This window comes from Solanum lycopersicum, chromosome 7 (genome assembly GCF_036512215.1).
Source record: "Solanum lycopersicum chromosome 7, SLM_r2.1".
NCBI lineage: Eukaryota > Viridiplantae > Streptophyta > Magnoliopsida > Solanales > Solanaceae > Solanum > Solanum lycopersicum.
In genome coordinates, this window is record NC_090806.1 from 52,468,783 (window position 1) to 52,481,841 (window position 13,059).

A 13,059-nucleotide genomic window follows, 5' to 3' on the forward strand; every position below is an offset into this window, starting at 1 on the left:
TATTTAGTTAATGATTAAAGAGAATAACATTAAAATTAATGGTGAATCACTTTTATTATTATATATTAAATTTGTAATTGATCATACAATTAATAGGGTTTTTCACTTTCTTGTGCGGAATTCGAAAAGAAAAGAAGGGAATCGAGAAGAGCAATTCCACCACATATCAAAGATAGTACGATAGGTACATTATTTAAATGATTTCTCTGCATATTATTTACAAAAAGTGCATTAAATTGTGAATGACATTTATCATCATATTAATCTTATTTATAAGCCAACAAGGCTGGGACGATCATAGCAACAAATTATTGTACAGAAGGCAACATAAAGTGTATGATCAAGTTTCTTTCTATTTAACACGTGTAATTGTACTACTTTTTCCATAAAACCACGTGTCTCAAAAAATCAACATGCCTCTCATAAAAACCCTTCAAAGAGCAAAATTAATTGATCTCAATGTTTTCAAGCTTCAACTTTTAGAAGTCCATGGATTCTCTTTTATTGAAGTTTTTTTACACCCTTTAGCTCTTCAACTTTCAATTTAAGGTCTCTATATTCATGAATTTTGTATGTTTATTGTTAGATTTATTTAGATATGTATGGATTTCATAATCAAATTTCATTGCCCAATAGTAACAAAATTTGGCAAAGTTGAGAAATTGAGTTTGGTCTCGATGGATTTTAATGGAGATTTCAAACATTGACTTACCTCTTGGAGGTTAATTCACCTAATTTTCTCGATACTGCATGTTATTAATATTCATATTTTTCTTCAATTTGGAAGTTTAAAAATTTTTCTAATTAGGAAAAACCTACCTTATATATTGTAATTTGTTTTTATTGTTTTTGTATTTATGTACCAAGTCTTGCTTAATTTAGTGTTTATATCTTTTAGGTTTTAGCACATAATCGGAAACAATCTTTCTACCTCTCAAGATAAGGTAAAATGAGTAAGTTATCGTTGTAGACATTATTACATCGTTCATATTCTTTTGTTGTTATTTATCTTGATATTTTTGTGAATAATATTGTAATCTTATATTCTCTATAAAGTTGTCACCCTCTCCAATTCTTGACATTTTGCTTATATGCCTAATGTCACATGATTCCAGATAATATTAAAAGATGTACACCCCTTATAAACAATTTTCGTGAATGGAGATTCTTCTGCATTGACTTTTAGGAATTTTTAAGTCCACAATTATGAAATTAATGTGATAGACGAGGCGATATATTCGATATAGTGCATAAGTATAGACGTTCTGGCGTTCTCACTTTAACGACTACAATAAATTATTTTGATGAATGGGTTGCCTACACGTGAAATATATCCCCTTTAGCTAAGATTACTTTATATATATATATATATATATATATATATATATATATATACATACAAGCACACCTATTTGTTGAGTTGAAGCCAAATGTTTCTCATCAAAACAAGTGGATTTTCAAGAGAACTGCTTGTAGGATGTTATGATTGTGTTTCTTGGACACGAGAAATTGTTCTTTGTTATTAGCGAGTCATGTTACAAAGTATTTTATCTGAAAAGAGGCTCATTATAAAGAGCTAAACTAACTACAAAGATTTACAATAACTAAATTTTTTTTGAGGTGAAAAGGATCATTCGCTATAAGGGAAAATAGAAGAGGTCTACAGACCGCATCTCATATTGGTCATACACCGCTTGTACAAGCTATCCACAGGATCAAATAGTGGGACAAACACAACACATTAAAATTGTACCAACAGCATAAGAAGTGCAAAAATGATGTTTCTTTTTAATAGTATACTGATACATACACATTTTTATTGCATAAAAATATGCTCAATATATTAGATTTTTCACTTTATTTTTGCTTCCTTCTTCTTCCCCTTCTCTTCCTCTTCTCTTTGTTTTTTCTTTCAATTGATATTTCTTATTCTCCTTTCATTCTTTCTGTTCTTGGTTCGTTTGTACATGAAATGTTTCACTTTGGTAGCTTCTTTCACTTTATTTTTTCATTGAAAAGTTGACATTTTTAACCTAATTTTTGATAGGGTATTTATGCAAGGATGCAAAAATGATGTTTAAAGAATTCTCATTTTAGAGAAGATAGTGAGAGGTTTGAAATTCACAATTTAATAGTGGCAATTGAGTTAGGAAGATCTACTTTCAGGTATGAAATTCTGACGGAGTCTCTAACATATTATCTTCACAATTTTTAGTTCTTTTTTTCATATATATTGGCATCCTCTTTTATCTCTCTCTTTATTTCTCTATTTGATTCAGTAAATCACCTGACTATGTCTAATGTCCAACCGCTTTCTTTTCATATTTGTTAGTTCACTTATTTTGATATTTGATTGGGAGAATGAGGCGAATATGGTAACATAAAAATTTCGATATTGTTTATTTGAACTGCTACTTTCTATCTCTCTCATGCTCTACATATTGTTACCAATCTCAAGTTTCTAGCATTTCACTTTTCGGTGTAGTTTTGTAATTCTACTCTTTGGTGCGGGTTGTCTGTCATATCTTTATTATATTTCAGACTTCATGTGAGTTTTTTCTTTCTTCAATTGTTTTTGTACCCATTTCTTATTAATGTATATAGGAAAGCTAATTAAACTACTTTTTGTATAGGAACGGAAGCAGCTTCCTTGAATTTGAATTTCATTTATTGAAGATTATCGTGCAATTTCATGAGCCTTTGACTCTTTTGTTAACTGATTTTTCACATTCATATTTTTATTGCCTCATGTTTTTTTGGTCAATTTTATAGCAACTAGTGATATTCAAAAATTTTTTTATAAAGTGTCAACAAAATTCTCAAAGGTCAGTAAAGCTTATATTCTGACAAATATTTCGGTTACCCAACTTACCTGTGTTCTACATTGGAGCTGGCAAAGAGTAGTAACCGTAAACTTTTTAATCTAATACTACAAGCAACATACCATTTATTCTAATTTTGACGATTTAACTGGAAAAAAAATAAATGGATTTGTGTTAGAAGCAACGAGATTTACGAATATCATGATGAGAGAGATGTAAAGAGGTTCATTAGATGTCATCTTCAAAATTCTGTAAGCTTTTCACTTCGGAGAAAGAACATGAAAGGGGTTTTATTGAAAGAAGTTGTCCTCCTAGTATGTGTTTTATTTATGTGATAAATGTGCGCTATTGATTATACAAAACTATTTGAAGTATACTTCTATTGGAACAAAAACAACTCATGCGTATATTTTATAAGTGTCGCCTCTTTCTAGACCTTTCTTTTCATCTTGCTTTGTCTCTCTCTATTATCTTGGAAGAGAAACTACAAGTTTCACCGAAAATAAAGTTTCAAATAAAAAATCTCCTAATTTTGCTTCAAAATTCTACATCTATGCTCTTAACTCCTAGCCTGGTTATCCAAAAAAATTTTGAAACTATAGTTTTCTCATATTATACATATTCCATATTGAGTTCGAACTCTTCCTTTTTTTTTCTTGTTTATTATTTTAACACATATGTTGTTATTCCTCCTTCGATGTGCCTGTATGTGAAGTTTTCACCGAGTGATGAATCTATAGTTGTGGTTTTCCATGATTCATTGTAGTATGTATGTTATTTCTTTTACATGAAATCTGAATTAATGTTGTTAATGTTTCCTCCTGTTTCGTCTGTCTCTTCTTCTGTAAGATTTATATTTTCCTCATTTGGTTACCCAATTAGGGAAATTGAATGTTCTGTTGTTACTAGTGATTTGATCGGATTTTGAAATTACTGAGATATGTAGATTAGAAACTATGTGAATCGGCATTGTTTTGTTCTTGGATTTTTTTTATGCTTCACTTCTCTTCTCGACCTGTTTGACGAATCACGCATCACTGAAAAATATGTTAGCCATGAACAGACATAGGCTTAAAAAGACAAAAATAATCTGTCTTAAAAATACCGTTGTATTGCATTAACCCCATCCATGATAAGTCTTAATTAGCTATATTAACAAAAATTATAATCTAGATCAAATAGTAAGGCTTTTGTCCATTTTGGAGCAGAGGGGAGGTCTCAGAATGCTTTGATGTCATTTCTTGCAAGTTCTCATGGTTCTATACTTCTATATCAACTTTGTCAAGAAATCTTAAAATGAAACTTGAAATATCATGCTTCTTCCCCATAAATCTAACCAATCAACTAATTTGGTCATTTTATTTAGTATTCCACAAATACTATACAAAATATCATACATGAAACCTATCAAAAAACTGTGCCTGACAATTTATTTTAGAAATCCTGAAGGACCTAAGGAAATTTAAGTAATATACAACAATAGGTGCTCTTTAGAGATGACCAAATGTATTATTGAAACTACTACTTCAACGAAAATTTATCAAAATATCGAGTTTATACTGCATAACGTCATGTCCTCATTTTTGTTCCTCTATTAGATCACTCTTTTGTGTCAAGAACAGTGTTCACTAATTAGTTTTTGATTGTTAGATTTGCTAGTAGTCATGTAGCAAAAGTTAGCTGCTAAGCTATCATAATCGAAAGCTAACCCAACATTATTACTTGCTTATAAAAGTAATTTCACTTGTTATATATAAAAATGATAAATGTATTCTAACTTTTTTAATCTAGAATTTCAGTTGTGATTTTTATTGCTTCACTTTTAATCTTCTTTATTTTCTTATACAATTTAAATTATAGGTATGGTACTATGTAATGGTATGATATTGTGCCAGAACATTATGATATGCAAAACTGACTATAGAAAGGATTTGTGCATGGCATTGATGGCATAATTGAGACTTCAATAAAAACAATTTTGCTACTATCATAATGCTTCTGAGTAAAAAATTATCGATAGTGAAGGATTTAAGTTTTCACTATTTTAATCCTTATTCATTCACACATGTTTTCATGCGCTATGTGGTGAGGTTCCACTACTTATGGGAGAAAACACAATTTCACTTGAATAAATAAATAAATCTTTAAGCATCTAAGTTTAGGCTTATACATGGTATCTCTATGGAAAGAGAGAAACAGCTTCATAGTAGTGCACCAAGCTTAATGACCAGTAGATAAACTTCATAGTATATTTCCTATATATATATCGATTTTAATGTGGCAATTATGGCCAGCTTAATGATCATCTAATCTTACCTAATGACTGTAATTAACATTGTAATGTTGTATTGTGAATTCAAATCATGGAGTAGATTTATATAAAATGTCATCAAATTTAGGTTGAACTCAAGTTTGATGCATGATCTTATGAACATTCTTTGCACAAAAGATGATGTTCCTTACTAGGATGCAATTGGAGCAAATGAGTTATTTCAGATGCATGAGTTTGTGTTGGATTAACCATTTTTTTGACATTGATGATGGTATTTTATTTTAGCTAATGTAAAAATATCTATTACCTATGTTTACAGTTGTGTATCTTCAAGCATTTAAAAAATATAAAAAATATTGAGCACGGGCCACGCCCTCTAGATAGAATTATATATATACAAAAGGTAATTGGGAAATTCCTATGTGAAAGCATAATGATTGATCAAGTTTTAGGTAGAATTGACTTGAATTGTTTATTATTATATTCTAAAGTGGTGCATTAAATAGGCATATGTGTAGTATTAGTGGTCATGTGCAGGTGGAGGAAGAAATTAGGAGAAACAGAACAAATGATAGGTAGCACACATATTTACATATTAAAATTGGTGGTAAGATAAAACAAATTATATTATGAAGGCTAGGTTGCCAGTTGCTGTTATAAATACGAAATGTGATGTGTGTGTGTATTTGGAATTAGAAGGAGGATATGAAAATTTTTGTATATGAAACTGGTGTTGGTTTTTATTTGCCCTGATTTCTTACCATAAATAGGTTTTCCTTTTAGGAAAAGGTTTTGGATTGACAAATCCTTTTTCAGGTAGGAAAAGGTTTAGGAATCTATAAATAGAGCAATCTTCTTTCTAACTTAATCAGCATTCACAATGTAGTCTTAAGGGCTTTGAGAGTTTTGATTAGAAGAAGAATTTTTGGGTCACAACCTTGATATGTTATCACTTGTGTGAACCTCCCATGTATTCCGAGGGAATTGGTTGAGGTTGTTTCTCTCTGTATTTTGTACTCTCATATTTATAGTGGATTGCTTATCTCCTTTGTGGACATAGGTCAATAGATCGACCCACGTTAAATCTTTGTGTCTTTTGGTATATTTCTCGTTGTCTTCTTACCCGTGGTCTTTCAAGGTTTGCTTTGCTAGCTTCCGCGGTTACACCTGCTTAATTTTCGGTCCTAACAAGTGGTATGAAAGACAAATTCAATGATAGAGTCCAGTTCAGTGGTTCGATAATCGATGATTGAACCAGGTTAGAAAGAGGTGTTCATCTTGGCAGGTGTAGTTCTAGCCGCAACTTTTTTGACATTAATGAAGATTTTGTTGAAGAAATTGTTTCCGAGAGGTTCTCTGTGTTGAGACACAAATTTTGCAAAAAAGATTATGGAGTGGACAAACAAGTATTTGAAGATTAAGTTAAGAAGGTGGACAAATTTATTTTGTCAGAAATTCAGGTCAAGGGGGAGGTTTGTTGGGTTTTATTTGCCCTGATTTCTTACCATAAATAAGTTTTCCTTTTAGGAAAAGGTTTTGGATTGACAAATCCTTTTTCTGGTAGGAAAAGGCTTAGGACTCTATAAATAGAGGAATGTTCTTTCTAACTTAATCAAAATTCACAATGTAGTCTTAAGGGCTTTGAGAGTTTTGGTTAGAAGGAGAATTTGTGTGTCACAACCTTGATATGTTATCACTTGTGTGAACCTCCCATGTATTCCGAGTGAATTTGTTGAGGTTGTTTCTCTCTGTATTTTGCACTCTCATATTTATGGTGGATTTCTCATCTCCTTTGTGGACGTAGGTCAATAGACCGAACCACATCAAATCTTTGTGTCGTTTGGTATATTTCTCGTTTTCTTCTTACTCGTGGTCTTTCAAGATTTGCTTTGCTAGCTTCCGCGTTTACACCTGATTATTTCCGATCCTAACAAGTGGTATCAGAGACAGATTCAATAATAGAGTCAGGTTCAGTGGTTCGATAATCGATGATTGAACCAGGTTAAAAAGAGGTGTTCATCTTGGCGGGTGTAGTTCTAGCCGCAATCTTTTTTGACAGTAATGAAGATTTTGTTGAAGAAATTATTTCAGAGAGGTTCTCTGTGTTAAGACACAAATTTTGCAAAGGAGATTATGAAAAGGAGAAGCAAGTTGTTGAAGATTAAGTTAAGAAGGTGGACAAATTTATTTTGTCAGAAATTCAGGTCAAGGGGGAGGTTTGTTGGGTTTTATTTGCCCCGATTTCTTACCATAAATAGGTTTTCGTTTAAGGAAAAGGTTTTGGATTGACAAATCCTTTTTCTGGTAGGAAAAGGTTTAGGATTCTATAAATAGAGGAATGTTCTTTCTAACTTAATCTGCATTCACAATGTCATCTTAAGGGCTTTTAGAGTTTTGGGTAGAACGATAATTTGTGGGTCACAACCTTGATATGTTATCACTTGTGTGAACCTCCCATGTATTCCGAATTGAATTTGTTGAGGTTTTTTCTCTTTGTATTTTGTACTCTCATATTTATACTGGATTGCTCATCTCCTTTGTGGATGTAGGTCAATAGACCGAACCACGTTAAATCTTTGTGTCGTTTGGTATATTTCTCGTTGGCTTCTTACTCGTGGCCTTTCAAGATTTGCTTTGCTAGCTTCCGCGTTTACACCTGCTTATTTCCGGTCCTAAAAAGTGGTATCAGAGACAGATTCAATGATGGAGTCAGGTTCAGTGGTTCGATAATCGATGATTGAACCAGGTTAGAAAGAGGTGTTCAGCTTGGCGGGTGTAGTTCTATCCGCAACCTTTTTTGACAGTAATGAAGATTTTGTTGAAAAAATTGTTTCAGAGAGGTTCTCTGTGTTAAGACACAAATTTTGCAAAGGAGATTATGGAGAGGAGATTCAAGTTGTTGAAGATTAAGTAAAGAAAGTGGACAAATTTATTTTGTCAGAAATTCAGGTCAAGGGAGAGGTTTGTTGGGTTTTATTTGCTCCGATTTCTTGCCATAAATAGGTTTTCCTTTTATGAAAATGTTTTGGATCGACAAATCCTTTTTCTGGTAGAAAAAGGTTTAGGACTATAAATAGAGGAATGTTCTTTCTAACTTAATCAACGTTCACAATGTATTCTTAAGGGCTTTGAGAGTTTTTGTTAGAAGGAGAATTTTTGGGTCACAACCTTGATATGTTATCACTTGTGTGAACCTCCCATGTATTCCGAGTGAATTGGTTGAGGTTGTTGCTCTATGTATTTTGTACTCTCATATTTATGGTGGATTGTTCATCTCCTTTGTGGACGTAGGTCGATAGTCCGAATCACGTTAAATCTTTGTGCCTTTTGGTATATTTCTCGTTGTCTTCTTACTCGTGGTCTTTCGAGGTTTGCTTTGCTAGTTTTCGCGTTTACACCTGCTTATTTCCAGTCCTTAAGGAAATAAATCTTGAATTAACTTAATACACTTAATCTCGAAGACCCATTTTCCAAATGAAAATGGTGTGGAGGTATGAGTCCTCATAGGTGTGCTTGATATTGTGATTGATTGTGTACCTACTATGGTGTTATCATCACTGGTTCGTGTTATTTGTATCTTGCCACCTGCCAAGTATTGTAGTTGATTTTATATTATTATTTAATATATATATATTGGTTTCTATTTTTTGTTGGCTGATGATACCTACTAAGTAGGTCTTCTTTGTTCTGACTCCAACTGCTATTTTCTTTGTTGTTCTTTTGTGGCGTGCAGTAAGTGTAACATTGACTTTGATTCACCCTCGGCTCTAGCCAGTCTCCAGCACATCATAATTCAGGGTGAGCTACTATTTCTAGCTCGTAATGGATTTTCTCGTTTATGTCATGATGTCCTTAAATTTCGGACATGGATTATCTAATTTATTTATTTCAGTATTTTCAATATTCTTATATTTAGTATTTGGAGATTAGATGTCTTTGATGTGATGACTTTCAAGTTTTGGAAATGATACATTATTATGTTTTGGCGTTGTGTTATAATTTTTATTGGAATATGTTGAGGTTTGGATTCATTTGTTCGCCGACTTAGGAGGTTAAGTGTGAGTGCCACTCACGACTGGTTTTGAGTCGTGACACAAGATCATTAAAACACAACATCATGTTTACTAATGATCAGTATTTGCAAAGCAATGAAATGCAATGTTAAGTATTATGATGCACGTCTTACCTAGTAATACGCACTCGCTGTCTCTGAGTTCAGGACCCATGGGGGATACTACTATCCGTGCATTTGTTGTGGCGCATGACACGACCCTCAAAATGAAGTATTCATTGCGGCACGCGATACGGTCCTCAAAATACAATATTCATCGCAACGCATGATACATTCCTCGAAACGGTACATCTTCTTTAAGTTCTCATTCTTTCTCAGTGCACATAATACTTGTCACAACCATGTGTTAAAATAATGCAAATGACATGTTAACACAAATAAAGAGATATGACCATTTTCTTAACAGTGCACAATTCACAATAACATCAAATAGGATTCGACAAGTCTTTTAAACCATACTCCATTATCAACATATAACACATCAGCAATTATTTTGTAACGACCTGTTTAGTCGTTTTGAGCAGCAGATTTTAAATCTGAAAAAACTGGCTGAGACGACTGATCCCACGACGGACCGTCATGGGCACGACGGGCCGTCGAGGGGGTCTCGTTCCAAAACACATAGAATTCTAAAATTTGGGTACTGAAATCGACTCTCTGAACTTCGTAACGGAATGTCAGGACGGACCGTCGTGGGCATGACGGACCGTCACACATCTTCCCCAGAAATTTACTCTATGAACTCTGCGATGACCCAGCAGGACGGACCGTCGCTGGCACGACGGTCCGTCAAGGACTGCGTAATCCCAGGCTGAGTCGGATTTCTTTAAATGTTTTAAGGGGGCGTTTTGGACTATTCTTGCTATAATTATAAATTTAGTGGGTTAATGTTAATAATTTAACTACTTGAGGCTTAAAGAGATAACCTTGAATTAATTAATGGGTTAAATTCATCATCTTTCATACTTAATTATATGATAATTAGGGTAAAAGAAAGAGGGTTTGAATAAGAAAAAAATAGAAAGAACAACGAGAGAGGGGATCGAACGAGAAAGAGGAGAAACGAGAAGAAAAACAAAGCTTTGGGAACTTGCTTGCTTGATCACTAATCTTCGTTGGAGGTAGGTTATGGTTTTTATACTATTCGTAGTTAACTCTTAATGGCGAATGATTGTGTTGTGTTGTAATGTAAAGTCTTCTATATGTTTAAATGTATGCTTGCATGAATATGATTATATAATTGTGTGATGAAATAAGCAAGATGAAGCTATTGAATCCCAAATCTTGAAAACTCCAATCTTGAAAACCTCTAGTTAATGATGATGCCTTGGTATAAAAGAAGGCTTGATGAACTAAAGTAATGAGATTGATGATGCCTTGGTATAAAAGAAGGCTTGATGAACTAAAGTAATGAGATTGATGATGCCTTGGTATAAAAGAAGGCTTGATGAACTAATAGAATGAGATTAGTGGATCGGGTGTCACGAACCGACACGTAGAATTAGGGGATCGAGTGTCACGAACCGACACATAGAATTAGGGGATCGGGTGTCACGAACCCACACATAGAATTAGGAGATCGGAGTGTCACGTTCCGACACATAGTAGTAGGGGAGCGGAGTGTCACGTGCCGACACAAGAGGAAAAAAGATAATGAATTTTTGAATTATGTTAATAAATTCGAATGAAAAGAACCTATTTCCCAAATGAGTATGATATGGAGGCTTGAGTCCTCATGAGTGTACTTGACGTTATTTATCAAAGATTCTTGTACATGTTGTTGCTACAGATTGAGTGTTGTAGTTGATTTATGATATGATCTGATATATATTGTTTTCTATTTTGAGTTGGCCGATGATATCTACTCAGTACCCGTGTTTTGTACTGACCCCTACTTGTATGTTTCTTTCCTTGTTATTTGTGGAGTGCAGCAAACGTGCCGTCGTCTTCAACTCAACCGCAACTCTACCCAGTCTTCATTACACCGGATTTCAGGGTGAGCTAACGCTTCTTGCTTGGACTGGATCTTCTTCTTCATGTCTCGATGCCTTGAAGTTCCGGCATGGACTAGCTTTTTATGTATTTTAGCTTCTTAGATACTCTTAGATTAGTAATTTGAGGATAGATGTTCTTGTGATGACGACTTCCAGATTTTGGGGATAATAATAGTTGTTGAGTTTTTAGAAGTTATTTAATTGATTTTCATTAATGAGTTTAATTATTCCGCATTATATTGTGTTATTATATTCGAAATGTTGGGTTTTGTATTGATTGGTTCGCTCACATAGGAGGGTAAGTGTGGGTGCCAGTCGCGGCTCGATTTGGATCGTGACATACATTACCTTTAATTATCCTTTGTTTTCATCATTAGAATTAATCAATGTAGACAATTCAACCCATCACCAAGTCTCATTACTCCCAAACATATAGCACAAGAAAATACACGCATTCTACACACTTAATAAGAGCTTAGAAATCCACTTGTCTCAAATAGTTGAACAATGGCTCAAGAAGTTGATCCTTCTTTTTTCGTTGTATAATCAATATAAAGTTTCGAATCTAACAAAATTCATATTACTATAGATTTAGTCTACACCCAAAAACTCACTCAATTGTATAATCAAGTTCTTAAGTCTTGATCCCAACTAATATGTCAATTCTCATATTTTCAAATTTCAAGCTTAAATTTAAGTTTCAACTTCTCCAATTTTATAAATATATTAATATTTATGTAATACAATATAATTAATATTTGGTTGCCTATATCTATATTTTAAAACTTAAATTATAAAGTAATAACTACAACGTAAATTCCAAAATTTAAGTCAAAGTTACACCACCTGTAACCTGGGCCAAGAAACAGCAACCCAATTCCCATAATTCATAGCCAATGATTAATACATTGTTAATATATTATTAATTCCCAATAATTGGCCTTAATTTTCAAGTTCAAGTTTATAGGTATATAAAAAGATTAAATTTTAACCAAATATAATAATAATAATAATAATAATTATAATAAAATTTAGTATACAATGACCTCTATGCATAATCACAAGTTCACATATTTATATAAATTATACACGTTTTAACCAAAAAATCCTCTTAGTTACATAAAAATTTAATAGAAAGGATGAGAATAATTTCCTTGACGCCTTGAGATGAAAATATCGATTTTTCTGTTTCTTTTCCTTTTTTACCTTTCTTTTTCTTTTCTTCTCTTCTCTACGTATTTTTTTTTGGTCAGGTCGTTCTTTTTTTTTCAACCTCTCTTATGCCGTCTCAGACTTTCAACCACTTAGGGCATTCTGCCCCTTTCTTTTTATTTATTTTATTTTATTTATTTTCTACTTTTTTTTCTCTTTTTCTATCATTATTAGCAACAAAATAATACTTTATTAAATCTGAAAATCATATCACTCATTCTTATAAGTTATATAAATTATTTATAAAATCTACTAAAAAAGTTAGTATAACAAATAATGGTTAGAATTCCTAAAACGACTGAGAGGGTTGTTACATCTGGTTAAGTTGGTGATTATAGTGTTGAATTATGTTTAAACTAAATTAATTAGACTAAAAAAATTGTTAAGTTCTTCGAATAAGTTAAAATATATAACGGGGTTTAGTTGGTGAATATAATGTTGGAATTAAGTAAAAACTAAACTAATCAGACTTAATAAGTTATTCAATTTTTCAAATAAGTTAAAATATATAATGTTAATTAGTTGGTGAATATAGTGCTAGAATTAAGTTAAAACTAAACTATTAGACTTAAGAAGTTGTGAAGCTTTTCAAATATAATAAAATATATAATTTGGTTTAGTTGGTGAGTATAGTGTTGGAATTAAGTAAAAGTTAAATTAGTTAGACTTAAAAAATTGTTAAGTTCT

At 32.4% G+C, this 13,059-nt stretch overlaps 1 long non-coding RNA gene across 1 annotated transcript; it reads left to right on the forward strand.

Annotated features, from left to right (window-relative positions):
• The first annotated feature begins 464 nt into the window (after nucleotides 1–464).
• LOC104648451 (uncharacterized) lies at nucleotides 465–11,356 on the forward strand. Its single transcript, XR_742482.4, has 6 exons — nucleotides 465–549; nucleotides 899–944; nucleotides 2,048–2,166; nucleotides 8,828–8,892; nucleotides 9,314–9,451; nucleotides 11,098–11,356. It is a non-coding gene; the product is annotated as an uncharacterized lncRNA (long non-coding RNA).
• The last annotated feature ends 1,703 nt before the right edge of the window (nucleotides 11,357–13,059 follow it).